This window comes from Arachis hypogaea, chromosome 13 (genome assembly GCF_003086295.3).
Source record: "Arachis hypogaea cultivar Tifrunner chromosome 13, arahy.Tifrunner.gnm2.J5K5, whole genome shotgun sequence".
NCBI lineage: Eukaryota > Viridiplantae > Streptophyta > Magnoliopsida > Fabales > Fabaceae > Arachis > Arachis hypogaea.
This window is the reverse complement of record NC_092048.1, coordinates 58,187,063-58,193,423: the sequence shown is the minus strand read 5'-3', so window position 1 is coordinate 58,193,423 and position 6,361 is coordinate 58,187,063. Positions and strand designations below refer to the sequence as shown.

The 6,361-nt window shown below is 41.8% G+C and overlaps 1 non-coding gene across 1 annotated transcript; it reads right to left on the bottom strand.

Annotated features, from left to right (window-relative positions):
* Positions 1–239: 239 nt before the first annotated feature.
* LOC112738805 (small nucleolar RNA R71) lies at positions 240–347 on the bottom strand. The gene has a single exon (XR_003169757.1). It is a non-coding gene; the product is annotated as a small nucleolar RNA R71 (small nucleolar RNA).
* Positions 348–6,361: the final 6,014 nt, after the last annotated feature.

Sequence of the window (6,361 nt, the reverse complement as noted above, 5' to 3'; positions counted from 1 at the left end):
GTTTCATGGACTTCCATCTGAAGATCCTTTTCAGTTCTTAACTGAATTCTTGCAGATATGTGATACTGTTAAGACTAATGGAGTAGATCCTGAAGTCTACAGGCTCATGCTTTTCCCTCTTGTTGTAAGAGACAGAGCTAGATTATGGTTGGATTCTCAAACCCAAAGACAGCCTGAACTCTTGGGATAAGCTGGTCACGGCTTTCTTAGCCAAGTACTTTCCTCCTCAAAAGCTGAGCAAGCTTAGAGCTGATGTTCAAACCTTCAGACAGAAAGAAGGTGAATCCCTCTATGAAGCTTGGGAAAGATACAAACAGTTGACCAAAAAGTGTCCTTCTGACATGCTTTCAGAATGGACCATCCTGGATATATTCTATGATGGTTTATCTGAGCTATCAAAGATGTCACTGGACACTTCTGCAGGTGGATCCATTCACCTAAAGAAAACGCCTGCAGAAGCTCAAGAACTCATTGACATGGTTGCTAATAACCAGTTCATGTACACTTCTGAAAGGAATCCTGTGAATAATGGGACGCCTATGAAGAAGGGAGTTCTTGAAGTTGATACTCTGAATGCCATATTGGCTCAGAATAAAATATTGACTCATCAAGTCAATATGATCTCTCAGAGTCTGCATGGAATGCAAGCTGCATCCAACAGTACTCAAGAAGCTTCTTATGCAGAAGAAGCTTATGATCCTGAGAACCCTGCAATAGCAGAGGTAAATTACTTAGGTGAACCTTATGGAAACACCTATAACTCATCATGGAGAAATTACCCCAATTTCTCATGGAAGGATCAAAAGCCTCAACAAGGCTTTAATAATGGTGGAAGAAACAGGTTTAACAATAATAAACCTTTTTCATCATCCACTCAGCAACAGACAGAGAACTCTAAACAAAATGTTTCTAATTTAGCAAATCTAGTCTCTGATCTATCTAAGGCCACTGTGAGTTTCATGAATGAAACCAGGTCTTCCATTAGAAATTTGGAAGCACAAGTGGGCCAGCTGAGTAAAAGGATCACTGAAATCCCTCCAAGTACTCTCCCAAGCAATACAGAAGAGAATCCAAAAGGAGAGTGCAAGGCCATTGACATAAGAACCATGGCCGAACCTGTGAGGAGAGGAGAGGACGTGAATCCCAAGGAGGAAGACCTCCTGGGACGTCCAATGGTCAATAAGGAGCTTCCCTCTGAGGAACCAAAGGACTCTGAGGCTCATCTAGAGACCATAGAGATTCCATTGAACCTCCTTATACCCTTCATAAGCTCTGATGAGTATTCCTCTTCTGAAGAGAATGAGGATGTTACTGAAGAGCAAACTGCCAAGTTTCTTGGTGCAATCATGAAGCTGAATGCCAAATTATTTGGCATTGATACTTGGGAAGTTGATCCTCCCTTGTTCATCAATGAACTAAGTGATCTGGATCAACTGACATTGCATCAGAAGAGACAGGATCCTGGAAAGTTCATAATACCTTGTACTATAGGCACCATGATCTTTAAGGCTCTATGTGACCTTGGTTCAGGAATAAACCTCATGCCCCTCTCTGTAATAGAGAAACTGGGAATCTATGGGGTGCAAGCTGCTAAAATCTCATTAGAGATGGCAGACAATTCAAGAAAACAGGCTTATGGACAAGTAGAGGACGTGTTAGTAAAGGTTGAAGGCCTTTACATCCCTGCTGATTTCATAGTCCTGGATACTGGAAAGGAAGAGGATGAATCCATCATCCTAGGAAGACCTTTCCTAGCCACAGCAAGAGTTGTGATTGATGTTGACAGAGGTGAAATAGTCCTTCAATTGAATGAGAACCCCCTTGTGTTTAAAACTCAAGGATCTCCCTCTGCAACCATGGAGAGGAAGCATGAAAAGCTTCTCTCAAAGCAGAGTCAACCAGAGCCCCCACAATCAAACTCTAAGTTTGGTGTTGGGAGGCCACAACCAAACTCTAAGTTTGGTGTTGAACTCCCATATCCAAACTCTAAGTTTGGTGTTGGAGAGTCTCAACAAAGCTCTGCACATCTGTGAGGCTCCATGAGAGCCCACTGTCAAGCTATTGACATTAAAGAAGCGCTTGTTGGGAGGCAACCCAATTTTTATTTATCTAACTATATTTTTCTTAGTTATATGTCTTTGTAGGTTCATGATCATGTGGAGTCACAAAATAAATATAAAAATTGAAAACGGAATCAAAAATAGCAGAAGAAAAATCACACCCTGGAGGAGCATCTGTCTGGCATTCAGCGCCAGAACAGAGCATGGTTCTGGCGCTGAACGCCCAAAATGGGCAGCTTCTGGGCGCTGAACGCCAGAACAGGCATGGTTCTGGCGTTCAACGCCAGAAATGGCACACAAATGGGCGTTGAACGCCCTAAATGGCCACCAACCTGGCGCTGAACGCCCAGAGTTGTGTATAAAGGCATTTTTACATGCCTAATGGGTGCAGGGATGTAAATCCTTGAACACCTCAGGATCTGTGGACCCCACAGGATCCACTCAGGATCTGTGGACCCCACAGGATCCACTCAGGATCTGTAGACCCCACAGGATCCCCACCTACCTCCACTCACTTCTTCTCACCACTCTCTTTCACACAACCCCATAAACACTCCTCCCCAAAAACCCTTCACCAATCACCTCAAACTCTCTTCCCCATCACCACTCCACCACTCACATCCATCCACTCTTCCCCATAAACCTACCTCATAAACTCCACCTACCTTCAAAATTCAAAACCAATTTCCCACCCATATGGCCGAACCTTAACCCCCCCTCCCTTCCCTATATAAAGCCCTCCATTCTTCATCAAATTCACACAACACACCCCTCTACACCCTTCTTGGCCGAAACCACATCTTCCTCTTCCTCTCCATATTTCTTCTTCTTCTTCTTCTATTCTTTTGTTTATTGCTCGAGGGCGAGCAATATTCTAAGTTTGGTGTGGTAAAAGCATAGCTTTTTTGTTTTTCCATTACCATTGATGGCATCTAAGACCGGAGAATCCTCTAGAAGAGGGAAAGGGAAGACAAAAGCTTCCACATCCGAGTCATGGGAGATGGAAAGGTTCATCTCCAAAGCCCATCAAGACCACTTCTATGATGTTGTGGCCAAGAAGAAGGTGATCCCTGAGGTCCCTTTCAAACTCAAAAGAAATGAGTATCCGGAGATCCGACATGAAATTCAAAGAAGAGGTTGGGAAGTTCTAACAAATCCCATCCAACAAGTCGGCATCCTAATGGTTCAAGAGTTCTATGCTAATGCATGGATCACCAAGAACCATGATCAAAGTAAGAACCCAGATCCAAAGAACTATGTTACAATGGTTCGGGGGAGATACTTAGATTTTAGTCCGGAGAATGTGAGGTTGGCGTTCAACTTGCCAAAACATGGAAGAGAACGCACGCCCCTACACAAGAAGAGTCAACTTTGATCAAAGGTTGGACCAGGTCCTTATGGACATATGTGTAGAAGGAGCTCAATGGAAGGTTGACTCCAAAGGCAAGCCAGTTCAACTAAGAAGATTGGACCTCAAGCCTATAGCTAGAGGATGGTTGGAGTTCATTCAATGCTCAATCATTCCCACTAGCAACCGGTCTGAAGTTACTATAGACCGGGCCATCATGATCCATAGCATCATGATTGGAGAAGAGGTGGAAGTTCATGAGATTATATCTCAAGAACTCTACAAGGTGGCTGACAAGTCCTCCACTATGGCAAGGTTAGCCTTTCCTCACCTCATTTGCCACCTATGCAATTCGGCTGGGATTGACATAGAGGGAGATATCCTCATTAAAGAGGACAAGCCCATCATTAAGAAAAAGATGGAGCAAGCAAGAGAGCCCAATCATGGAGCTCAAGAGGCGTAAGAAGCTCATTTCCATGAGATCCCGGAGATGCCTCAAAAGGACTTTCCTCCACAAAATTATTGGGAGTAAATCAACACCTCCCTAGGAGAATTGAGTTCCACTATGGGACAACTAAGGGTGGAACATCAAGAGCACTCCATCATGCTTCATGAAAAAAGAGAAGATCAAAAAGCAATGAGGGAGGAGCAACAAAGACAAGGAAGAGACATAGAAGAGCTTAAGGACATCATTGGTTCCTCAAGAAGGAAATGCCACCATCACTAAGGTGGATTCATTCCTTGTTCTTATTTCTTCTATTTTTCGTTTTCTATATTATGTGCTTATCTGTGTTTGTGTCTTCATTACATGATCATTAGTAGTTAGTAACTTTGTCTTAAAGTTATAAATGTCCTATGAATCCATCACCTCTCTTAAATGAAAAATGTTTTAATTCAAAAGAACAAGAAGTACATGAGTTTCGAATTTATCCTTGAACTTAGCTTAATTATATTGATGTGGTGACAATGCTTCTTGTTTTCCGAATGTATGCTTGAACAGTGCATATGTCTTTTGAAGTTGTTGTTTAAGAATGTTAAATATGTTGGCTCTTGAAAGAATGATGACAAGGAGACATGTTATTTGATAATCTGAAAAATCATAAAAATGATTCTTGAAGCAAGAAAAAGCAGCAAAGAACAAAGCTTGCAGAAAAAAAAATAGAAAGAAAAGCAAGCAGAAAAAGCCAAAAGCTCTTAAAACCAAGAGACAAGAGCAAAATGCCAATAACCCTTAAAACCAAAAGGCAAGGGCAATAAAAAGGATCCCAAGGCTTTGAGCATCAGTGGATAGGAGGGCCTAAAGGAATAAAATCCTGGTCTAAGCGGCTAAACCAAGCTGTCCTTAACCATGTGCTTGTGGCGTGTAGGTGTCAAGTGAAAACTTGAGACTGAGCGGTTAAAGTCAAGGTCCAAAGCAAAAAAAAAAAAAAAAGAGTGTGCTTAAGAACCCTGGACACCTCTAATTGGGGACTTTAGCAAAGCTGAGTCACAATCTGAAAAGGTTCACCCAATTATGTGTCTGTGGCATTTATGTATCCGGTGGTAATACTGGAAAACAAAGTGCTTAGGGCCACGGCCAAGACTCATAAAGAAGCTGTGTTCAAGAATCATCATACTGAACTAGGAGAATCAATAACACTATTTGAACTCTGAGTTCCTATAGATGCCAATCATTCTGAACTTCAATGGATAAAGTGAGATGCCAAAACTATTCAAGAGGCAAAAAGCTATAAGTCCCGCTCATATGATTGAAGCTATGTTTCATTGATAGTTTGGAATTTATAGTATATTCTCTTCTTTTTATCCTATTTGATTTTCAGTTGCTTGGGGACAAGCAACAATTTAAGTTTGGTGTTGTGATGAGCGGATAATTTATACGCTTTTTGGCATTGTTTTTAGTATGTTTTTAGTAGGATCTAGTTACTTTTAGGGATGTTTTCATTAGTTTTTATGTTAAATTCACATTTCTGGACTTTACTATGAGTTTTTGTGTTTTTCTGTGATTTCAGGTATTTTCTGGCTGAAATTGAGGGACTTGAGCAGAAATCAGATTCAGAGGTTGAAGAATGACTGCTGATGCTGTTGGATTCTGACCTCCCTGCATTCAAAGTGGATTTTCTGGAGCTACAAAACTCGAAATGGCGCGCTTCCAATTGCGTTGGAAACTAGACATCTAGGGCTTTCTAGCAATATATAATAGTCCATACTTTGGCCAAGAATAGACGATGTAAACTGGCGTTCAACGCCAGCTTTCTACCCAAACCTGGCGTCCAGCGCCAGAAAAGGAGCCAAAACCAGAGTTGAACGCCCAAACTGGCACAAAAGCTGGCGTTCAACTCCAAGAAGGACCTCTACATGTACAACACTCAAGCTCAGTCCAAACACACACCAAGTGGGCCCAGAAAGTGGATTTATGCATCAATTACTTACTCATGTAAACCCTAGTAGCTAGTTTATTATAAATAGGACCTTTTACTATTGTATTAGGCATCTTTGATCAGTGTAAACCATCTTTGGACGTCTGGTTCTTAGATCAGAGGGCTGGCCTCTCGGCCATGCCTGGACTTTCACTTATGTATTTTTAACGGTAGAGTTTCTACACTCCATAGATTAAGGTGTGGAGCTCTGCTGTTCCTCAAAGATTAATGCAAAGTACTACTGTTTTCTATTCAATTCATCTTATTTCGCTTCTAAGATATCCATTCGCACCCAAGAACGTGATGAAGGTGATGATTATGTGTGACGCTCATCACCATTCTCCCCTATGAACACGTGCCTGACAAACACTTCCGTTCTACATGAAATAAGCTAGAATGAATATCTCTTGGATCTCCTAACCAGAATCTTCGTGGCGTAAGCTAGAATGATGGCGGCATTCAAGAGAATCCGGAAAGTCTAAACCTTGTCTGTGGTATTCCGAGTAGGATTCAATGATTGAATGACTGTGACGAGC